The 25,170-nt window shown below is 38.0% G+C and overlaps 1 long non-coding RNA gene across 1 annotated transcript in view; it reads right to left on the bottom strand.

Annotated features, from left to right (window-relative positions):
- Positions 1 to 1,013: 1,013 nt before the first annotated feature.
- LOC127384363 (uncharacterized) overlaps positions 1,014 to 25,170 on the bottom strand; it is a 78,059-nt gene continuing 53,902 nt past the window's right edge. The window contains exons 9-12 of the long non-coding RNA XR_007889410.1: positions 24,726 to 25,016; positions 23,741 to 23,888; positions 19,240 to 19,434; positions 1,014 to 1,889 (exon numbers count right to left, since the gene is read on the bottom strand). This is a non-coding gene — a long non-coding RNA (uncharacterized LOC127384363). The remainder of the gene's footprint in view (positions 1,890 to 19,239; positions 19,435 to 23,740; positions 23,889 to 24,725; positions 25,017 to 25,170) is intronic.

Consider the following 25,170-nt stretch of genomic DNA (forward strand, 5'->3'; position numbering starts at 1 on the left):
TAGCAGTACATGTTTATTTCTGAATTTCCTTGAGCACAGATGAAACTTCTTCTCAAAGCAAAATGATCTGTAATTCCTATTGGGTATGGGATTTATTTGAGGGGTTACATAAAGGGCAAGTGCATTAGTTTGTAAATGTCACACCACAGCAGACTTGGAAAAAGAGAATTAATGTCTAAGAAGAAAGCTTTCCTAATGCCACATGACACAAAGCTCAACAAAGTATCTTGACAGGTAGGGGGTGGAGGAGGAAAAAAATCCCATAGCCTGTCTGTCTCAGCAGGGGCATACAAGTAATGTGGTATGAGGCTTACAGGGAAAAATACTGAAAGATTGAAAAACGTGCACTACACAAACTATTCTGCTTTCTAGCACATGTTGTTCATGCTCATTCTTTAGCTCCTTTGGTGCAGTATCTTGCATAAGTGATAGCATGAGAAATATTTGCTAGTTTACAATGGTATCTGACATGCAGAAGTGCTAGGCTGCATGAAGATAATTCGATCAGTCAGCAAATCCTGTTGCCGCTCAGTTTGTAAATTCAAGTGATAATTCTGCTTTCAGCTAATTTCAGTCTGTGGCAAATGGCCCAAAATAAGGATTATAGCAAAGAAATTTTGTGTGTAAGAGGAGAGCAATTTTTGCTTTGCAAAGACTCCTCTCAGAATTGTGTTTAGGGAAAAAAATATGCATTAGCTTCTCCTCTCTAATACTTTTAACAATCCAATTTTTTTGTATGTGTTTAAAATAAAGTCAATGTAGACTTTGCATCAATGGTTGCTTTAGAGAGTCTTATCCTTCTGTCATCTCAGACTGCACAAAGCTGTAGCACTTTGTTAATATAACCTTTGCTAACCAAAGATTATATGTACTCATTGGGTTATCTACTCCTAATGCTCAGGCATTCTGCTCTTTTAAGCTTAGTTATGTTGGTATAATCAGTTTTAAAATTGTATGAGAGAAACCACCAGGCACTTTCACTGTTATGACTGACTCTGTTGAATTTCAACTACTGTAAGTACTGATGTAAAGAAACCAAAAAAGTTACAACTTTTTGGTTAGTTCAAATGGTAAAGGACTTCTTACATTTTTTACATCTGCCAGTGTCTTTCTATCATTCTCTGCAGAAATATGGGTCATTGTGTTGTGATGATAAAATGCCTCGGGTATATTTGCAGCCTCTTTAAAAAAATTAAATACCCATCAGTACTTTTATCCATGTGCATGCATAAGACGTTTAACGTCAAAACTCCCAGGCATAAGTTTTGCCTTTCCTTCCTCTGTACTCCTGGTTGCACACCAGAAATACAACATTAGTCTTATTGCTAAAAAAAAAGGTATGCATCTTAAACTGGCTAGTGTAAAAATGTGTAAGCAGAGAAAGTGAGTTGCTATGCAGTCTATCTTGAGCTTCAGTGACTAAGAGCTGGAAGGGCCACAACAGTGTTCAGACTTTTTTCACACTTATCAACACAAACTGCTGGAAAACGTGATAATGAACAGATAATCAGCTGCAGCTTTGCAACCCAAAACTTTCCTGTTTCTTAAATATCCCCTTTTTCACTTCCTTATAGAACAAGTCTAGCTTCACAGTCTATAAAAATATTTCTATTTCTTCGTGCAGACTCTGAGCCTGAGCAGCAGGCAGCATGATAGAAAAACAGGGTTAGTACAAAGGTGGTTTTGAGTCTCAGAAGAGCAGTTCACGGCTTGCCCAACTTTCTCTGCTCCTCTTGTCCCACTGCAGAGAGCAGTGGCAGCCGCACAGGTGAGGTCTACTTCCCATTACCACAGTCTGCTTAACTACAGCACAACCCTCGTGAGAAGTCTAAGGTGGTAGATGGCGTCCTGCCACATACATTGCCAACTTCTGCCATCTCAAGTGAAGCCTGTGGGAAACAGAGCATAGTCCAGATGAAATACAGTCAAGGTCTTTCAGCCTAGCTGGCCTAGATCTTGCACTGGGGCACTGGACCTCTGCCCTCCTGCATCTTGCCCCAGGGCAGAGGCCAGGGTGATATTCTTCTCCTGAAGTACCACCAAGAAGCAAATGAACAGGATTTGTGGCCACAGATTTTCATTCTCTCTTGTGCACCAGAGAAGAGGTTGACACATATAAGGCCTTTTTTGGTTTTTAATGCGTAACAGAAATATTGTTTGTCAAATGAGAACTTCTTTCTATAAGAAGAAAACACTGGATTTCCAACATAAATTTAATTCCATTTGAGGAGGAAGAGATGCCCAAATTTTCCTTCTCAAAATGGGACAATAAATATTTTATTTCAAAGTTTTAGGTCTTTCAATCCTAGGTTGCTCTCTAACCCATCATTTTTTTTTTTATTTATTTTTTTTTTTCCCCCCTAATAGCTCCCCAAACATACACAGTGTGCAGGGGAGTTTCTATTACAGTTATTTACAGAAAAATATTGTTTGATTTATGAATTATACAGATTGCTTCATGTGTTTATGGTCATGAAAGAAATTCTTGTTGCTGGCGTGTTATGCAGCTGTAGCTAAATGGTTCTCTGTGCTGCTACTGTTCTCTAGGCAGTGGCGTAGAAATTGAATAGAAGTTGTACAGAGAAGATGAAGTTTAGCATAGTTCTCCTGCAGATACATACTGACAATTTCTCTTTATTTACACAGAATTGCCAGTAGTGGATAGGACAGTTTGTGACCATATGATGTGCTTGAAAGTGTCTGTGCTTCACATCTGTAGCCTTCACTCACACCGCCTTTTGTCCGGGAAGCCTGTGTTTGGTGCATCTCTAAAAGAATAGTTAAAAATTTACATCCTTTTCCTTTGGGAGACTTTTGTGCACAACTGTAATTTTCTAATTGTCTTTGGGCATCTTACAGAGCATGTAGTACTCAAATACAGGAATCATGGTAGTGATTTCACTGAGGGTTGTTAGCACAAGAGCTTATTTTGAACAGAAAGCAGATCGTCATGGCCTTGACACTTAGAAACCAGGGGAAACATCGTCTATATTGAAACTGTTAATAGTGAAATATCTCCCGTTTGTGTGTGTGCATGCACACAGATTTAATTTGCTGTGATTGGATTAGTGGATAATTCCAATTATCTGGTATCCAGGCAAGGACTGACATTGTGCCCACATGTTACCAGTGTTGCAGCTATTTGAAGCAGACATGTTTCCTGACAAAGCACTTCACTTCATTGGAGTTCCTCATGGCTGAAGTGCTTTTCCTAATGAGTCAGTCATTGTGAAATAAGGTCTGTTCAATGTGAGTTGTTTGGACCTTGATACTTTCTGGTTGTGTGTTGCCAGCTTCATTTAGTCAATGTTCCTTTTCTGCCAGCTAAATACCATTTCAGCATAAATAAAATGTCTGAATCAAACCCTAGAAATAAGAAAGAATGTGGTTGTTTTAGCCTAACGTTTCTGAACTTCTCTACCAATCACTGGTGAGTAAGAGGAACTTCAGAAACTAAGATGAGCTGCCCAACAGGAATTTGTTGAATACTCCACCAAGCAAGGCAAGGAATATCTTGTAGATCCTCACTATGTCAGATATTGTAATTTGGGAGATAAATACAGCTAATTTAATGCCATGAACAGCACCACTCTGATTAATCCTAGCTGCATTTGTCACATTAAGCCAATGGAAACAAACATTAAAAATGTAAGTAGAGAGTTTTAAGAGCTCTACTGAAAGTAATAAAGGAAAATAATGTTCTACAAATATGAAAAAAATAATTAAAATCTTAGCCTGCTGCTTGGTACTTCTGGGTGGTGGGTGGTTGGTTTTTGTTTTGTTGGTGTTTTGCAGGTTTTTTATTTCCTTCAAAAATTTTATTCCGAAGCAAAGTGATCCATTAACTAGCAGAGCTTTCCATTAATTACGGTAGCTTTCTTCTCTCGTGCTCTTACAATGCCTGGCTGTACTGAGCTCCTACATCCTCACTTGTGCTGTCAGTGGCACAGATTTGCTCTAGCTCATCCTAGCAGTTTATCATTTCCTGTTGTTGTATTTTAAAAACTCTTATTTGTTATTGTAGTCTCCATGTTCTTAGAACCCACAACAAAGAGGGACATTTGGTGATGTTGGTCTTACTTAGAAAACAGATACAATCTAAAAAAACATAACTCTGGTTTTAAGAAAAAAACAACCCAAGAGTGAACAAAAGCAAACTGCTCATAAAGGAATGCATGACTTCTGGTGATCTTGGGCTTCCTTAGGAATAGAGTGTTACAGTCTGTTTTGAACTCAACATCGAAGGGCTACCACCTCTATACAAAAGCCCAGTTATTACATAGTGACAGAAAAACATTGCTATTTATTTATGTTTCTTGCTTTTCATTGCATTTTTGAAGTGCCCTTTGGAAGGCTGACTGAGAATAGCACTGAGGTCTTCTAACTACATAGTGACAGCCAAAACTTAATTATTCAAATCACATCACTTTTACACAAAATGTTACTCAATAGCAAGCACTGCATATTTCTGAGAATGGAATTATTTTCCATTAATTAAGAGTTCTCAAAAGTGTATCATGAAATACAAAACACATGCCTTTAATATTCACTTGGGGCTGAAGAACAGCTCCGATAATATCTGTACTCATTAAACTTTTCATTCCAACACTATCATACAGAGCTCTTGCATCACGAAATCGCTTGTTTCAGATGAACACACAGAAAACTTCCTTCTCTAAGGAGCAACTCTGCAACTATTACTCCCTTTTTTTTTCATGTAGTGGAGAGATGAAATGGAAAAAACCAAGATGTTCCACGTGCTTGAAGGAAGTTTCTAACATGCAGGGCTGCCAAAAGAAAGTACCTTTTTGAGCAGATGGTAGGAAGAAGTGCAATTGTCTACAGAGGACAATATGAGAAAAACAGCTTTTTTTGTCTTGTAGCTCATGACTGATAGTAATAGGGTCTGTACACAACTAATCTTCTATAATGTGTGTTCTATATTACTTTAAAGCTTTAAGCAAAAAATACTACTCATATGATTAACAAAACGTGATTAGTTTTTTTTAGAATAAACCTTTTCTGTATTACTCTGTTTTTTCTTAGAAGTCAGTTGTAGCAAACAGATGGTGAGTGAGGCCATGATAAGGCTTTCATGACTATTGCATGAGTATTTTCTCTAATCTCTTAAAACAAATAAGTTCCAGTATAAATCCTCAAGGCAATGCACACATATGTCCATACACACACACACGCATACATAAGTATACATAAATGTAAGAGAACAGATACACATTATCAAGAAGATATACATTATCACATATACATACATATATATGTGTGTGTATATATGTATATATAAAAGCAGATATCTGTTATCAAGAAGTTTCTACAGAATGTAATGGGCATGAAGTCTGTAGATTTATATAGAAATCCTGGTAAAATGTGCAAATAGTAATAATGGTGACTATCTTTTCTGTTAATTTTAGAACCATTCTTTAAAGTAGACTTTCTGTAGCTTACTACATTCCAGAAGAGTTTTAATAAAACAAGAGGGGAAAAAAAATCTTCTTTGGTTTGTTTTTGAAGTTGTTTTTTTTTAAGGGGATAGCACTTTCTTACATAGTTCTACTTTTTAATTCACCACTGCTATAATATAATGCACTCTTTTACTAGAATTAGTATATCTAGAATTTGTATTAAATATTTAAATACAGTCTGTAGCACTATTAAAGTAATAAATTTTAAGCAACATAAGAAGCTGGAACTGTCATGACTATAGTGAAGCAAATAATTGGAAAAATTAGCAAAAAAATATTGTTTCAGTAGCTTCTTAAGTGAGTTGTTACAGCCCTTCTTGTAATCATCCATGCTAATTGAGTTGTTGGCATGAACCCTGGAAAATCACTACATTTCGGACAAATCATCCATGGACACAGATCATTTCATCTGCAACTAAATTTTCACCGCTGTTCAGATATTTTCAGAAATCTTTTTGGATCTGCTTGTTCTTTGATTTTAAAGCTTCAGATACCACAATCATACTCCACGACTTGGGAAAACAATCTTGAAACATGAAAAATAAAGAAGAAAGAGTCATGAAATCTTGCAAACATCCCAGTTCATTGCTGAGTTTCTCCCCTCAGTGCTTTATTAAGCATCTCCAGCCAGAGCTGACCTGGCTTTAGGAGGTGCCCACTCACCTGCTTAGAGCTAGAAGTACCTTTGGATGTTGGGATTCATGTGGATTGGATATACCAGTGTTCATCAAACTAGTATTGATGTATTTATGGATAGGGAGCTCCTCAGAGAGTCCTGGCAGACACAGAGGTCTACCTTTTTAGGTACATCAAATAAATGCTTCTGCCTGCATTGCTCCATCTGCTCTGAACTGCTGTAGTTTTTGCTGTGTTTTGAAATTTTTGAAATTACTATAGTCATAGTCCTTTTGGTGGCTATGTTTTTCAGAGCCAGCCATTTAATTAAATTAAGAGCTACATCTTCATGTGCTGTAACACAGTATAGACACTGTTCAGTCAAGGGAAGAGCTGTACCAATTTCTATAAGCACAAGCAAACTGCAGCTTTAGGTTCCAACATCGCTTCCCTGATGCCAACAGGACTGCTTCTCCTTAGCACAGGGTTTTAAAACATCTGATATAAAATCACGACTGTGAAACATCTATTTTTTTAAAAGAATATCCTTTCAAACTTACTACTTTGTTTCTGTTTGGAAAATTGCAAGGGATTTCCTTCAGGATGCAGTTTTATAACTGAAGCACCAGTGTGGCATTAAAGGTACAAGCAAGGATAATTCTGAACCATCTGTCTTTAAAACAGTTCTGCCCTCTTTTGTGTTAATATTGTTGCATAAAGGGTTTGACTAAACCTGTCCTGCCCAAGAATCTGTATTGGTTTTGAGCTGTTTTACTAATTTTTTTTCTAAGAGCAATTATTAATATTGTCCAAAAAACGAGTAAAAAGCTATTAAAAACAACATTTAAATTGTTTGATCATAAAAAAGTTAGAGGCTCCCTGTTTCATTGACTGGGCTGTACTACAACTTTGTACATATTGATATGTTAAACCTGTTCCCAGGCATTGCAGAAGTAGCTGTTGTTCATAGATTATTATTTTTTTTTCCTAACAAAGTCAATATTTTATTGTTTATTGAAGATGCTTTAGTTCAAAATTGTCTTATAAAACTCTGTATTATGGACTCATAAAACAGCAGTAAAACATTCTCTGCAGTGTAACTTGATAAACTGTAAAAAGTTTTAACCTACAGGCAATTTTTAAGGTTTGAGGTAGGGGTCTTAGTGAAAAAACAATAAAAAAATCACAGGCATCTTTTTTTTATAGGATTCTATTAGAACATTCTACTATATTCCTAAGACATATGGTAGCCAAAGGCTAAGCAACACTGGAAGTGTCCTGTGATGAACTATCCTAAGCATTGAACCAGAATGTTTAATCACCCAATGTTTAATTTGATAGACTTTTTTTTCATTTATAGTTTGAATAATTTTTTAACTTCTTTCTCTTTAAAGGGAAGTACAAAGGTTTCTGGTAAATAGTGGTTTCAGGAGTTGTCTGTTTTCATGGCACGTTTTGCTTGCAAATACACCGACCAGGGGTGGGAGGGTGGCAAGTCTTTTTTTAGGGAGTTAGGAAGGCAGACAAACCCACCTGCATAAACAGTATTATTGTACAAATAATAGGATACCCATGAAAATTGTGCAGTTAGTTTATTTTCAAGATTTACACCACTTAATATTGAAATAACTGCTTTAAATAGATTTGAAAGAAACCTGTGCAAATGATCTCCTGCCCCGTGTTTGCAACATTCTCTTTTCAGTCTAAAAAGTAGGTGGCCAAGCTAGCTTTAGGCAATGGCATTTAGGTTTTTCACCTAAGCACAGGCTCTTGTTCTAGATATAGAAAGATTCTTGTAAATAGGATATTGTGCTGTTAGAAATGTTAATACAAAATACTAGTATGAAAATACAAATATCTGGTAAATGTATAACTATGTACATACCTGCATATGACTCTGTGTGTGCATGGTTTGCTACAATAATCTGTACATACCAGAGTTAGAGCAAGATGCTGATAGTTTGTGACTGTTAAATATTGGTTTTTAGTTACAATAATACAGATGAAAATAATTTAAAGAATATTTTAATAATTTAAAAGAGATAATTCAAGACATACCCATAATTTAATACTCTCAAAGACATTATTTATCTCTTTTTTTCCTAGCTTAATGCTTAAATATTGTTTCACAAAATAGATTATACTCCATCTTTGCCCAGATTTGGGGTTTGTTTTTGACAGTGTAATACCACAATTTTTATTTAAAATTTTTTAAAATACATATGTTTCATATGAAAGGATTTTCCCTTTGATTCTTCCCTGTTCCATATAAAGCCTTTTTACAGCTGTGGGAATTACTATCAATAATGGTCACATCTGGGTAAGGACATTGATATTGATAGTAATAACAAGACTAATGAGAGAACGACTAATGAGAGAAAAGAATCACTACTGAGAGAGTATTTATTTTACAGCTTAAAACTATTGTTTAGATGTTGAACGAGTCTCATCTCTGGAATAACTTTTCCATTTCCACTGTTATTACAACAGGGAACTTTATCCCTGGTGCAATCTTTTTATGTCTTAGTTAATAGCACTTCACAGCTTTTATTTTACCTATCCATAGTAACTTCTCCTTCCTACAGACATAAATCATCCCCCACCTTATCTCCACTTCTATTCAGAACTGCAGGAACACTTGTTTTGCAGTGTCACTTCAAATGCTGTGTTGTGGCTTTAAAGGAGCAAGTAGCACTGAAACCTTCCACTCCTGAAAGTCAGGTGTGAAATTGTTCATATAAAAACAACTTGAATCTTTTTTTCTTGCCTCTCACTTACTACTGGTTTCTTAGGAACCATGGATGGAGGGAAGACAAGGGGACAGGTAACGGGGTGGTTTAGAGTTTTATGTGTCACTTGGGACCTTCATAATGCTTGAGCAACTGTCCTAGTGAGACCCATTGGGAGCATGTGGTCCACTGTTTGGCTCCTTAGTGCAGGAGAAAGAAGGATGTACTGGAGCAAGCCCCAGGCAGGTCCACAGAGATGATGGAGGGATGGAAACATCTTCCCTACAAAAGGCTGAGAGCTGGGACTGATCAGCCTGGAGGAGAGAAGGCTCAAGGGGAATCTCATCAATGTGTGTAAATACCTAATGGGGAGGAGTAAAGAAGATAGAGCTGGATCCTTCTCCCTGGGGCCCAGGGACAGGTATAGAGGCAATGGGGACAAATTGAGACTCAGAATGTTCTCCATGAACATAAAAAATAAAATAAAATAATAATGTGAGGGTGCTCAAACAGTAGCACAGGTTTCCCAGTGAGGCTGTAGGATCTTGGCAATATGCAGAACCCACCTGGATGTGGTCCTGAGCAACCTGCTCTCGCTGACACTGCTTGAGCAGGGGCTTGGACTAGACAATCTCCATTGGGGCCTGTCAACCATTTGTGATGCTGCCATTTTGTGAGAGAAAACACTGCCCAGGCTACAAAAATTTTGCAGAGATGCCCCACACAATTTGGATTTGTCAGTGGCCGATCTGATGGGATGGGACCATCTCCAAGAGCAATGGGAGGAAGTCACTTTTCTTCCTTGATCATGACTTCTTGGGCTGTTTTCCCTCAGAGATAACTAGCCAAGGCTGTCATCCTGCAAGTCCTTAGGAGTGTGATAAACTATCAAAGGAGATACTCCATTAAAGCTAGTAACATTACTGATGTGGTTAAAGCTCAAACATATGCAAACATGTGAGGAAGATAAGGCCTCTAAAGAACTTTTTCTTTGAGTTGTGTTGGTGGTTTTGGTGGTAGGAGCATTGACCAATGGAATGCAGAAATTACCATCTCATTTCACTGTGCAGCAGCTGTCAGGTGCTGATAACACTATCACACCAGTGAATCCAGCACCATTTCAACCTTCAGCAACATCAGCTATTTGGAAGCTTTGAGTTTCAGGTCAGCTGTAAATCTCCAGTTGAACAATCACCATCAGGTGATGAAGAAAGAGGAGAAGGTTTCAAAGCCTCTCTGGTGCCAGGGCATCCGGCACACTGAAAGGAAAGGAGAACACAGAAAAGCTCTGGACTTCCTGCCGTTATTTAAAAAAGCCCTTCAACTGTCAAGCATGAAAGAAGTAAGCTATTGTAATAGCCAGCACTTTCACCTCCTGGGGGAAGAAATAGTTCAGAGCTTCATTACATATCCAGATACACAATTAGCTGAGCCTCTACTAAAATACCTGCCTGTTTTAATCCTTAGAAGCAGTCAAAGCTGAAAATTATGCCAATGCTTCTTGCAAAAAAATTAAAAAATAAAATAATCTGAGTCCCTTCAACTGTAAAATAATGTATTACTTTCTGATTATTGAAAGAGAGTTATCATTATAAAATGGGTGGATGTGCTGTTTCGGGAGATGGTTTAGTGGTTAGGGGTTGTAGGGTGAGTGGTTGAACTTGATGGTCTTGAAGGTTTTTTCCAGTCTTGATGATTCTATGATTGTAAATGAACTTTCACGAGAGCACCTATGATCATAGGATCCCCAAGCAGGGAAGCAGGTAGCCTATCCTGCCTATTGCTCTGTTTCACTACTTACATGTACTTCAAATAGGAGGTGAATCTGATATTTCATATTCCTTACATATTTGTATCTCAGTTATTAAGATATGTAACAAATGTAAGTAACATATAACTTAAGGAAAATTCATGTCATTTCCTTGAAAACAAGGAAGGCTTCTCCAGCCACAGCAGGTTGAGTGGTAGTAGCTCCTCTTAGATACTACTCACATGTTTACAGTTTTCTATTTGGTAGGACAGAAAGCTAGACTGAAGGCTTTTCCAATACAGCATAACAACTGCATATAAAGAAATAGCTATTGGGCACAAGCCAAGACCAAACAATAAATTGTGGGCAACACTAGATATAACACCCAAATATGATTCCTTTTCATAACTGGCTCACGAAGAAAGGCTGGCTAGGAAGCATGCAGAGCTCTTACTAGACAGCTGAGTAATTCTTGATCTTGTGTGTCACTCTGGGCAACTTTTAGAAAATACAGTGAGATCAATATTTAGCTGATTTAGCTTTTTATGTATTTGGATATAAATATCTCACTATTATGTCACTTTTTTTTTTTAAAGTTTCCATTTTTGTCATATCTCATTGGTTTACAGTGTGTGGTAGGGAAGCTAAAAGGATGAAAGTATTTTTTCTCTTCATTAGCTTTTTTAACCCAAATATTTGTTCTTTACAGAAAATAAATAACATGTAAGAAGAGCCATGCCAATTATCAAGACAAATATGTCTTACAGAAGATTTATTTTTTCCTGTACAGTTGTGAGCTTTAGCTGAATTTCTTGCATGAAAAAATATGTCAGTTTAAGTTTCAGAGCAAGAAGAAAATTACTGGCTAGGTCAATCTCCTCCAGAGATCTCCTGTTAGAAAAGATTTTCATGAACAAACAAAAAAGAGAGTGTGAGGCTGTAATGAAGTCAGTAAAAGCTACCTGAATATGAAGTAATCACCTGTTACTTGATTATTTAAAAGATCCACCAGCTAAAGTTATTTTATTTGCAGTTGTCCAAATTTTCCTTCAGCCACTTGCGGCTAAAAAAACGGTGAATGTTTGGCATATAAGTTCGAAACATTTTGGCTCTTTAGTTTTTTTAAAGAAACCCCTCCACTGAAATTTTGCTGATTAATGATTCATGAATTACTCATAAGTTAAATCATGTCACCTGTATTTAGCTGCAAATCCTAAATTAATTGGAAAAACTCCACAAGAGTGCCTGATACTCTGCTGTGCTGCTTAGCAGTGATGCTAGACTAATTCAAAAGCTCCTTTAAAAGAATTGTGGCACTCTTCCAAGGGAAAAAAAAAAAAAAAAAGGAGTAAAAGAAAAGCAGCCTGCTAGCTGTATGATGTTAAGAGTTAAGCCACTGTTAAAGAGAATTAAAATCATGGACTCTAGTTCTACAAACAATGAAACCCACTTGTTTTACTTGCAGTAGTTCTGTTGACTTCGGTGAGCCTCCTTGCACCCATTGCTTAAAGGTACTGAAATACTATATACAAGCCACAGGCAGTGTCTTACTGTGCTTTTTCTTTAAGTCCTCTCATCTCTGCTGTGCTCATGCAACAAAATCTGGGCAATTAATAATGGGAGGCATTGCTAAAAATCCTCACTGCCAGCTGAAAGCAGGGAACACCCACTCTATTATTATTTTTTTATTTTTTTTTCTACTTAAACAGAAATTATGTTATAGTAGACAGGAGCATGTACTTCCAAAATGACTTTTTCTACCCAGAAGGCTAGAGAGATGAGTAAAGAATATCCCAGCCTTTAATTCCACATACACTTTCCATTAGTTCTGATCCTAATTCATTGTGATGTTTCATATTAATGCAAGCGTATTACTTTCTATGTGTATAAAAGAGTCAGAAATATTTGTATACAAATTTATAGATATGAAACATCTTGTAGGTAAGAGGTATTCCTTTCCTTATGTCAAAATGGCACACAAATGCTCCCCTCTATTTCTTTTTTTTATCAAGTTAATATGAAAATATTGGGCAATTTAACTGACTGAAACAATTTCAGTCATGTCTGAGTGAATGACTGCCCACCTCTTCATGTGGAAATAAATGCTTTTATTAAAGTACAGATGAATTACTTAATTTAAACTCTGGGGGCGGAAATATTTTGGCTGTGCATTTGTTCATTAGATCCAGATGCACACGATCAACTGCCCATAGCTGGTTTTACTAATAAGTCATGCCTGACAGATTTTGATTTGCTAGATGACAGGAGAGGAGTGCTTTTGCTTGGTTTTTTGTTGTTGTTTTGTATCACAGTTGATTTACTTGGTTTGGTTTGGTTTCTACGTGGAACCTTCTGGCAATAATAGTACAATATTTGCTTTTCAGAACAGAAATGTATGTTGTGCTGAGAACCTACAGCTTACAGAACACAATGGGGATGGGAAAACTAAAAATGGACAAACCCAATGTCATAAATTGTCCAGCTCTTTTGTTACCACCTACCTAGTATCTGAGGCAAATATGTACATAGATGTACATACGTTATTTAATGCACATGCAAGAGCAGTCATTCTCCAGCCAGCCTGCAACTGCATTTAGTAGACAAGCCAAATGTCATCTCCTCCTCCCTCTTCTATGCAAGATGGGACAGAGGGATCCCCATCATCATTTTACATAATTTTTTTTCTAGCTGGGTGATGTATAAAGGGAACTCATCTATCCTGCTGTTCCACATAAATCCCAAACAGCATTTAGCTGAGTTGTCTGAGCCATCTGTCCATGGAAATACAGACTCATTTTTCCTTCTGAAACTGTTAAGGATGTAAAGAACTCTTATCTCCTATAAAAGCACTTATATGGAGGAATTTGCAGCCCTAGTGATAGCAGTAAGAGAGGAAGCTCTGCAACATCTTGCAGAATTGGACTTCACATCAGTCTATGCACATTCACTGTAATCTTGTCTTTTCAAAGACAAAATACTTCAGAGGATGGAGTGGATTTCTCATAGAGGATACTGTAACAGAAAATCCTTATGTTTACAGCATTTTTAACATGTTTAGTAATATTACACATACATCATGTGGTTATACAGTGTATTTATTACCCCAGTTTATTAAATAAAACCTGCCAGTTGGGATGCTTAGAAGGTATTGGACAGACCTATTCTTACTCTGCAAGAGACAACACTGTGGTTTTTCCTAATATACACAAATTTTATGACAACCACCTGTGTCCTAACTGAATTATTTTCCAGAGCTAAAGTCATAATTTTAATGAAACCTTCTGTTCACCTGCAAATATACATTTTTGAAACTTTTAAGACATATTTATTGCTTTGGTGGTGTTTATTTTCCTCTGCTTTGTTGACTGTATGAACAGACTATTAGTTTTTCACTCTCTTGCCTCTGCTACACTGGCACCAGTAATTAATAGACCACTTAATGAATTCTCAAGGTATATGGAACATATTGACTAAGACAACTGTTTCTACTCCCCTCAATTTCTAAGCTCCCAACACCCCCCCTGCACACACTCTGCTTTAAGACCCCTCTAATATGAAAACAGAATCAGAACAAAGGTGCTTTAGTTTCCATTTTCCTTTGTTGAAGGCTGTTTTACTTTGACACTACCTTTTCTATAGCATTAAAGCCATCCTTACCAGCAGTATTTGCCTTGCAGCACAGCCAGGCTGCATTTCTGTCATAACAAAATATGAAGTTCTGTTGCTAGAGCTGAAATTTGGCCTCATAGTCATGTGTAAAAAAAAATAATAAAAAAAACTAAGCAGCATCAGCAATGCTGAAGATCTCCATGGCCTATGTAGGTCCTGGATGCCCCTGCTTGAATCAGCTGGCTGAATGCTTCCTCCAGCTGCTGTGACACGTTTACACTGTAAAAAGCTGAAAGCTGCTGTCATGTTGTTTCATGGATAGAAGGAACAGTTGAAGTCTTCCATGTCAGTGAGAAAGACTTATTTTTCAGTCACAATGGCTCTTCTTTCATGCTTTTTAATAAGAATCCATGCCAGAGAGGATGGAGCTGCTTTAGCTGTAATTTAGAAGCTTTGAGAAGGCATAAATTATGGCTAATTCAAGTAGTTCAAAGAGAAAAGCTCTTATCCAGAATTGCCAAAGGACCATATGCACTGGCTTCACTCCTCTCCATGCCTTTCCTGGCAGTAGGATTGTGCGTATGCCAAGGAGAAAGGGCTCTTCTGAAAGAAGCCTTACAAAAGTAGCCTCAACTCTCCTTCCCCAAGAGCCCTCTCATGACTTCTGTATTGTCTCTTTTCCAAACCCATCATGGTGGGGATTAGCTGCACACAGGCAGGTATGAGGGAAAGGATGCCGAGCCGCTTAGGCTGCAAGTGCAACTTGCAGAAAGTGAGCAGCATCAACCCAGCCTGCCTTGTTATTTAAAACAAAAAAACCCACAACAAACCAAACAGAACAACAAAAAAGTGTGCTACAACACTTCCTTGTAATCTAGATTGTCCATGAAGGAATGAGCAGAGAGGTATGTCAAATTAAACATAATATAGAGAGGAGAACATTCTGCTTTGCAAAAATTGGCTAAGGCTAGGAATACTCATCTACCAGTGATATTTTCAGATGGAAAATTCTTTTGTCTTATCTTTTTCTGAACTCTTTGATTAAACCAGTAAAAAGCAATAGCAGCGAGTGTGTTAACTTGCTGAGATCATTGGAAACTTACTATTTTTCATTAGAAAAATAACATACTCCTTGTATGTATTTGCATTTTAGAATCTCTTAACTGTCTTTCGCAAAACAATAAGCATTGACTACTCCTGCAGCCTCTGTCAAATACTCAGATAGGTATAAGGTATTAACAGGTCCCCAGGTTGTTCAGAGAGCATGGTTGATGTATCAAGAAGTAATTAGTTTCACCCTTTAGAAACAAAAACATTTTTAAAAGGGCAAAGAAAATAAGACCTGCTAGATGTGATGTGTTTTATCTTTCACCACTTGCTGAATTCTTTAGCTCTGCTGTCCATGCATGGACAGTTGTGTTTGGCTGTCTTACCTCAAGCTGTAGTTTGGCCTCGATCTTGATTTTGAGGGATTTTGACATGTCACTGTTTATCACCCTACTTTACGCAGCAAGGAAACGTATTTACAGCCTCCTGACCCTTTGCATTGTCTCTCTAAATACAACATATAAATTTATGTGCATTCCAGGAATCCCTATGCATCTAGTGAAATCCACATGTAACTTTCTGTGCACATATTCCCTTGTATTTTCACATGAACACATGGCTTTTATAAGAGACCCTGCTCGTAATTTGAGGCCCTCCTTTTTCTGTGATCCAGGAATGGGACAGATTTTTCATTAACACGGCCCTTAGACTTTACACTTGACTCTGGAAAAAGAGCAGGCACTGATCCCAAGTTCTGAACTCTGCACTTATTATCATGCAGTCTGTTGTGTCACCCACATTCAAAAAATATAATTCTGGGAGAAACCAGAGTCCAGATCCTCCAATGGACCTTGGTGGGCAACAGGGATTGCTGTGCATTTGATGGCAGCAATCCTGGGCATGGTGCTGGGGATAACTGATGGCTCAGAGCAGATCTGTCAGTGTGCAAGAAGGGCATCTTGGGGGATTTTCTTCATCTAAATAAGTAGTGTGCAAAAAATTTTGTCAAAGTGCCTAAGTTTTAATCATTTAGCACAAAGGACATCCTTTTTGTGTCAATCCTTACTTCTTATTTCAAATAGACCTGTATGTGCTGTAATTCAAAGAAATCAGGGAAATGGGCAATACTGCCGACTGACTATCAATAATACCTTGAGTTGTCATAACACCTTCCATCACAGGGTCTTTTGACCTCTGGAGAAACATCAGTAAAGACTGTTTTCAAGTGCATCACATTTTCTTGAAGCACCTGTCTTCATCTTCAGCATTAAGTAGGTGTTGATAAACCTTTGTGGAATCCCTGTCATCTGTAGTTTCAGAATAAGCAACAGACACATGTTCTTACAGAGGAGACTTGAACTATGCAGAGTTAAGAAAAAGACAGGAAATCTACTGGCACCACTGAGGTAATTCTTACCCAGCCTACAGACACACTGCATTGCTGTTGCTTTAGATTAAACTGGTTTATATAATTGAATAGAGTTAAACAGATTTTACAGCTAGCTCTGATCTTAGAGAATGGTCTGTGCAGTGCCTGAGATGTGGGACATCATGAGATTAATAAACAAGTTGATGATAAATTAGGAGGAAGGCCTGTATCTCCTTCTAGGTACCTAATAAAGTTGTGCCTGGGTTTTGCGTTGGAACTGGCCGTCTTTCTGCAATTATCTTGTGAGAAAGCCATTTAAAAAGCACTTTATATTCTGGAAAAAGGGCTGAACTGACAGCTCCCAAAGTTGAAATTAATTGGCAAGTCATTGATAGTTTGGGCATTACGCATTAAGGCTTTACTGCACCAACCTGTCAGTGCTTCAAATGCTGCCCAGAGAGACCATTCGCAGAAGTGAGAGAATCAACATCTTTGATCTCCTTGGACGTAGTAGAGTGCCAATCAATGCTAACTCTGGTGATGGTTTATTTCACATACACTCCCTAACTGCCAGTCAGCAACAGGGCCAAAACCAACAACTTTTATTATCTGTTTATCATTATATGCATTTACAAGGTATGCATCATTGCAGCATCTGGACACACTTCGCAATTACATGGACCAGAACTGAATCCACTGGCCCTGTTAATATTGTGAAACATTTATTATATTCCAGCATTATTTCTATTGTCCCGTACACAGTGTGAAACTGCTGGACAGACAGACTTTGTCCTAGGGAGCTTGAAGTACAGGAAAGCTCATTTTTCCAAATAGCAGAGCAACGACATTATGGGGCTCAGTCCTAACTTTTAGTATTAATAAAACCACAATTCAAATTAATTTACTTTACTCTGTGAAAGCCAAGTCCAAAAAAAGACTCTGCCTTTTATCTAAATTTGAGAATGGAACATTTAATACTTAGCACAGATTCCCTGACATAAGACCATATATCAGGTATCAGAAGTATCTCTCTGTGATTTGTATTCTTTTAGAGAAGACAAACTTTGATACATACAACTAATAGATATTTCACTTTATCTCCAGGAGTTGCAGTGTATGTTTCTGAGTAGCTCCTGGGTTTCACATAGTCTGAGAACTATTATACTGCACGTAGCCATGGCATTATGGAGCTATTAACTCAAATATGCACTGTTCCTAGCTAGACAGCACCTAATTTCAGCATGTTATAGAAAATTTACATCAGGACTTGCATCGCTTTCTGGTATTTCCCAGGGAATATGGGAAAGAAATAAATGTAATAAATATTTCAGTGTGTCAGTATGGCTGAGGCATGTGGGTGCAGGCTGGGAAGGCAAAGCAAGGATGCTGGTCTGTGTGGTAGAGAGAAGTAAAAAAGAATCGAACACCTGTCAAATTTAGGATTGAAAGGCTGAAGTCAGGCAGCACTGATGAGGTAATATCTTTCTGGACATACTTTAAAATTTCTTTTGAAGTGTACAAGCTTTACTAGATTTTATTGTTTCATGGTGTGTGATATCACAAGAAATCTTGGATGGGAGTACATAAACTGATTCCTTTGCATTTTGAGAATGATTTTTTCCTTATGTATTTGTCATTTTTGACTGGATATCATCTTGGATTACACACATTTGGACATGTAACTGATTTTGCACCCCTATACTTACATCCCAGTAAAGCCCTTGAACATGTCAATTTTAGAGCCTCACATACAGCAGGATCTCACTGCTAAGGTTGCTTTGCTGTCCTCAGAAATCATTTAAGTGTGTTCTCTTTAAGTATATCAGTATTTCTCACAATGCACTTTAAGCCAAAACAAATAATATCTTTAGATTAAAAAGAAAAACAAAATTCAAACCTGCATTGGGTTTTGTTAAATTACAAGAATCTAAAATAAGGACAGTGGAATTAAGCCAATCCATAGAATGTGTTTTTGCCCTGTGAAATTTTCAGTTATCATCATGAATTGTAAATGGAAAGCTAATATTTGAGGCTGAAGTGTGTTCTATTATTATCTTGTAACATCCCAAAAGAGAGAACTAACAATAATGTGGAAAAGACAAGAATATCTGAAAAAATGCTGGGTCCAGATTCCCAGGTCTCTGTTAACAGAAACTCTGAAAGTGGATGAGTTGAAGCAGCTAGACTGAGACTCTGCAGCTAACCAGCAGGGCTTCTGTGTCCACCATAGGTTGACTGTGCCCATGTGTACAAGAACAGGGGTCAGCTCTTCTGAGCCCCATGTCCAGACATCTCCCACTGCCAGTAAAGGCTTCTGGTGCATGGCATCAAAAAGCAGGTCCAAAATAGGACCCACCACTCAACTTTTAAGCCCTGAAGTTGCATTTCTCCTGGGTATAGACTACTAGCTTGGATACTAGAGATGCATAGAAGTAACGTAGCAGCCACTGTGCCCCAAGATCCCTCTATCCTGTACACTGGCCTGCACTGTGAAATAAAACTTACAATAGTGTAGCAATTATAAAATTCAGAGGCTTGGGGCTGCTGCTTCATTGTTAGATGCAGAAGAAGCTCCCATTTATCTCCTATTGAAAACAAATTTCTAAACATCTCTACAAGGAAAGACATGAGTTATCTTACCTGTTGTAGTACTTCTTTGTTACAGGTTCGGGTTCTTGATATGCTTTTAAAAATGTAAGAAATAGCTGATTTGCCCAATTTACACTGTCACTTGACTCACAAGATATAATTTGTAAAGAGGGTGAGAATGTTGCTCCTTTTTGTATAGCTCTTCTCTCATGCCAAACAAGACACATGGCTGAATCTCTCCAAAATCTGCTTAAAGAAAAAAAAAAGTGTGTAAGTTACATTAGTTATATAAAATTGATGTACACAATAGAAATACTTATGCATATTTATGATTAAGATAAATCTTATCAGCAGCATCCACCCAAGATAACAGGAGTAAAGTTAAATGGATGTGCAAATCCAAGTGTTTTGCATTACATAATATGAATAGATAAGTCACACACAGGTACACAAACACACACACAAACACACACCTTTACGTCCATATGAGACTTTCAAAGGCCCAGTTAAACAAGTATCATTCTGCATAACCTAGCAAAACTTCTGGACACATTCTGTTTTCCAGAATTCCAGCTGACTGATATTTTGTTAGTGGGAAGTGACTGCAAGTAGGGGATTTGAATAAACATTTATTTATGTACAATTATGTCATCTGCTGGATGCTCTGTTATTTTTCTGGCAAAAGGACAGCTTAGATGGAAAGAGTAAAAATGCATGAATGAATGTATGACCTGTCACTGTTTTGTTTTTCTTACAGTGAAGCAAGAAGGCAGTGGCACAGAAACCCTCACCCACATCACTGGAGTGTCCTGCAGGACCTTGGTCTTACCACTGCCAACTGTATGTCCCACACATTTTTTTTTCCTCAAAAAGGGATTAAGCTGAAATAGTTCATTTTATAGATGATAATTGTTTGCAATTGCAACCTTTCCATATTACATGTACTCCAAGAATTAGGGACAATGTGTTGTTTATTAAACCCGTATTTTGCTAATAACTTTTGGCAAGAGTTCAGATGACACAGATCACGATTCTTTACTCCTTTTTAAGGAGGTGCTGTAATTTTGGAAAGCAACATATTCAAAGCAACACTTGAAGCCTGGGTTGCTATGGCAAATTCACATTTCAATTCAATTATATAGTAAATAATAACGTAAAATTGTTTGTAAATAGCCAGAGTGAAGGTTAAATAAGCCTCCCAGGCTGGAGGCAAGGTACTTCTTTCCTGTCAAACCTTACAATTCCTGTGACTCTCTCCCATACATGCATATCACATGCACTTCTAACTGCATTTTCATACTCTTGGTTGTTCTGAACTTCTTGGCTCACGGACAGTTTCTGGATAAGCTTCAAAGGAAGATCCTTGGGCCCTGATAAAGATGAATTTTATTAAGCAGTAGACTCCAGAACTGTCCAAACCAGCTGTATACTTTCAGGTACTACCTAATATCTCTCTGCATAGTCAAGTAATTGTTCTCCCCTGATACATGACATAGATGAGTGCTGTGGGGTAGAAGAAATCACTCGAAAACCCATCAGCTCTAGTAAAACCAGAGCTGCTAACACCACAGCCAGCCCACTCCACCTCTTCAAAATTTGTCATTTGGGACAAGCACTTGGACTTGCCCCCAATCTAATGTGACACTGGAGAATTCTTTGGCTTCCACAACCGAGAAGAGACTTGTGGTATTTTAAAAACAATTAGTAACAATATAAGAGATCTCCAAGGATGTTAGCTGATTACTCTTCTTGTACCATAGGTCAGCTTGCTTTGACATGCATTGTTTCTTTGTCAATGTTTAGCACATAACAGACAGTACAAGGATGGACTGAAGATACTGTCATATTCATAGAAGAATACAAAAATGTGTATTATTGTATGGTAAATATAAATACACTCTGAAGAGGGAACAGATCCTACTAATCACTATTGCCTTGCCTGCAAGGATGACAGAGATGAGAAGGCAGAAATGGGACTGTGAAAAAATGTGGCCCCATGTCTCCAGTATATCCAACCCTGTGGGCTTTTGTGCTTCTTTCATAAACACAGTTATTTTATACTAAGAGTTCAAAGGGAGAAAAGGAGGAAATATTTTTTCAAAAAACATAAAGGAAATAAGTTACCAACAGGTCATAGGAATAAAAACAGAAAACTAGACATCAGCAAAAAGTTCACAGAGAAATTAATTGGCTTGTCTAATTTACTGGTTTCCAAGGCTGAGATCACCTCATACACCTCTGTGCAGCCAAAAGATGGAGGCTGAAGGGCTCTTTCCAGGAGACAAAGCCAGGAAACACTAGGTTACATCCTTTGCTCCCTCTGCTTGTCTTTTTCTGGTCTCTCTTTCTGTCTTTTGGGTTTCTCTTCCCAGCAGGCACCTGGAGCTGCAGGGGCTGTTTCCTTGGCTGCAGACACAAGAGCCATCCCCTGGTGAAAGCCACAAGGGACAAGCTGGGTGAAGGGCTGCACGGCTCGACCTCCCACCTCCTCCCAGCTGGTCCTGTCCACATTGCCCTGTCATCCTGCTCCTTCAGAGAGGTTACCCAGGCCAAATAAATAATGCAGATATTGGCCACAGAAATGCAGAGATGGTGGTAGCCCAGAATTTCTGTCTTCTGGGAATGGCAATATTTTGAGACCTGTGTTTATGGTGTGCTGGAATGAAGCATTTTATTTAACTTCCATAAATACATCCTGAATCATGTTTTTAAAGTTGGATTTCTGGAAGAACAAAATGTTATATCAAAATTAAACTATCATTAGATCATCTTGCCACAGTTTTAATCTTCTTTCATTTTTCTTTTTTCTGCCACTGATAACCTGTATTAGCAAAGGGGCGGAAAAAATTACTAAAAATAATTGTAATTATTTTAATGATTTAAATTTATTCAAGTAATTTCATGTGGCATGTGATTTAGAACAGCATAACATACACTATCTCTCTTATTTTTTTCAATTGAAGTGCAGTTATAATGTTACTTAAGAAGACTGAAATTTGAGAGGATTCCAGCCTCTGTTGTAACAGTTTAAATATGAAAAAAATACACAGAAATAAGAAAAAACAAATTATAATAATGCAGTCAATTTTCACAGTACAGATGGCTCTTGAAAGTGATTTTCCACATAATTTTTTTTCTCAGAAACTGGGGGTGTTTCCCCATAAAAAATTAGAAACTACTACTTTCCCTATCCCTCCTGCCCCACACTTTTGACAACACCCATTTATACAAGGAAGGAAAACTGCAACTGATCTGAGCATTGCCTTGAGAAAAGAGAAAAAATGTTGGGTCATTGCCAGTTCTACTGTCTTGGAACAACCCTTGCTATAAAAGCTCACACCACTATTATTGCTATAAAAATTCTCTTAATATTGTCAAGACCTTTTCTCAGACCTTACTGATTTCAGTCTTTTCTTTAATAACCATGGGTTTTAAATCTCTGCAGGTCTGACCACCTGCAGAAGCTGTGCTAGCCATTGAAGCTGGGAAAAAAGAACAACAAGTAGACTTTATTTCCCATGATTTAATTCCAAAAATCTTGCACATGTGCTTAATTTAAAGTATGTGTGTATTCTCACTGGAATCAATGGGAATATGCAGATGACTAAAGGTAAGCAGATGTGTAAGTCGTCAGATCTGGGTCTGAAATTAAGACAAGCTTCAACAAGTGAAAGCTGCAACAGAAAGGGAAATCAAAGATGACAGAAGCAATAAACAGTAATAATGCTGTGGAGTCAGCCTAAGACATGTGTGCATCACGACTATCATCACACCATATTTCAAATTTAAAAAATAAATGTAAAGACTAATTCCCAATCACAAATCATTTTCTCTTCTTGAAGGGAGATACCTAAAGGCCTAGGAGCTAAGTCTTGAGGATGGAGCCAAATGAGGAGAAAGCAGGTTTGCAGGCTGGAGAAAAACGGCGTTTCAAATAGCATGTTAACTATACAACGTAGGAAAAAAGGCCTCAAAATGACACAGACCTCTATCTCCATAGCAAAGATGTTATGAAAGCAAAGAGTGGTTGGTTGAGAGTTGACCAAAGAAATCAAGAAAAGGTGAAGTTGATTTAGTCTTTTGACACTGAGGCGAAGAAGCAAGCTCCTCTAGTGCTGCAAATGATGAGTCAGTGGAAGGGTTCAGTGAAAGGGTGACCCCAATTGTAGGGGAAAGGAAGGAAGGTCATCTATGGCAGCTGTATTTGAGTGTTAGATAAGTCAGAGAAGAGACGACCATTGTCAAAGACAGAGATGATAAGGGCTTAGGTGAAGATCTCAGCTCTCTCAGCAGGGAAGCATTAATCTCAAAAAGATTTTAAAAATAATACAGCAGTATTTGACTAAGCATCAATAGAATAAGAAATCACCAAAACATTTTCTTCTACTTTGATTGATTTGAAAATTCCTCCTTGCCACTTATCTACTCAGTAGTTTCAGTCTACATTTAACATACACCCTGAAGAAGGGGGGAAGAAAAAACAAAAGTAGTACTGGAAATGTCATTACAGTATTTCCTGATCCACAGCTTCATTTTGGATGATGATACTGACCTGAGTGTTTTACATAAGCATCCCTGGTATCATGCTGATGTGTCAGAGCCGATGATGCACCTCCTGTTGATTCCTTCACAGCAGAATTCCTTCCCTCAAGTGTCCAATTTCCATCTCTCTATGGAGTCATCCCTCTGTTATTATATACCTAGCCAAGATTCAGGCATTTAGTAGGAAGTAAACACATAGCTGTCAATATTAATTGTATTCTAATTATAGTAATTGTATCTTTGACATCAAGTACCTTAAAGTGGTTGGGTTTTTTTTGGCTTAGAACCTATGCTCTTAGAATAATACCGAGAATGACAGGTGACCTCTAAAGGCCATGGGGTGAGTGGCTTGTGGGTGGTAACTGCAGGAGGTCTGGAAGGGGAAGGAGAAGGATATAGGAGCTTTGTAAGATTTTCAAAGGAAAAACCTCTTAAAAGCTAAATTTTCAGCTCAGATTTCTGATGTACACTACCTGTGTCTTGGAAGTTTTATGCTGACCTAGTCAGAGTGATTTCTCATGTCTAGCACTCAGTGGGACCTCACAGTAAAACTGACTGAGGCTTTTGTCCTTAATATTCATTTTGACAGTTACTGCAGTGGAGATGGGGCTGAGTCACAGCTTTCAGAGTCCTCACCACATTAGAAAACCCCTAAAGTTTGAGGGCACTTAAAATGATAGTTTTGGCTCAAATAATCTCTGATCATCCTGTAAACATTTTGACCTCCTTCCCATTTGTACTTACGCAGCAAATTATGTGAACCAGCAAAGAAAATAAGTATGCTAAAACAATCCTTCTTCCCCTGCCCCTTCCCCTCCCCAATGTGCATGTGACTGAAACTGAGTCCATCAGAAAGAAGGATATCTGCCAGTGTTTACAGGGACATTAATGTCTATGTTGTCTGCTAAGAAAATCCCAGTTAAGAGCCATTGTGGTGATATTCAGGGTTGTGGAAGGATGCCTTTCCACCATAGACCACCTGACTTTGTACCCACCTGACTTTTTCATTTGCTGGGTCTCTAAAACCATCCTACATGAAGAGCAGTAGCACCCCTGGAAAGACTAATTGGAACCACACTTGGCTTCATCATGACAGGACAGCATTCTTCTGGCACCGACGCTGCCAAGCAGATGCCAGCCTGATGCACTCACAAGCAGGACCGACCTCCGTGACATGGTTGTTGCTGATACCAAAGGTCTGGGCTGGATGACCCAGAACTGTCCTTTCAGTCGGCCTCTTTTCTGTCTCTGTGTTGCATCTATGTTCTCTTTCCACAAGTCTCCACCTGTAAAAAGGACAAGAAAAAAACAAAAGGAAGCCATGCTCTGTGTGTTTTCTCAACTGCCCAATGCCTCACATTTAGCAAATGGCCAACAGGTGAGAAAGAGGGAGGGAGCCAGAAGGCATGTATTTGTGTCCATGCCTGTTTATTCACATCT

Source organism: Apus apus, chromosome 4, assembly GCF_020740795.1.
Source record: "Apus apus isolate bApuApu2 chromosome 4, bApuApu2.pri.cur, whole genome shotgun sequence".
Taxonomy (NCBI): Eukaryota; Metazoa; Chordata; class Aves; order Apodiformes; family Apodidae; genus Apus; species Apus apus.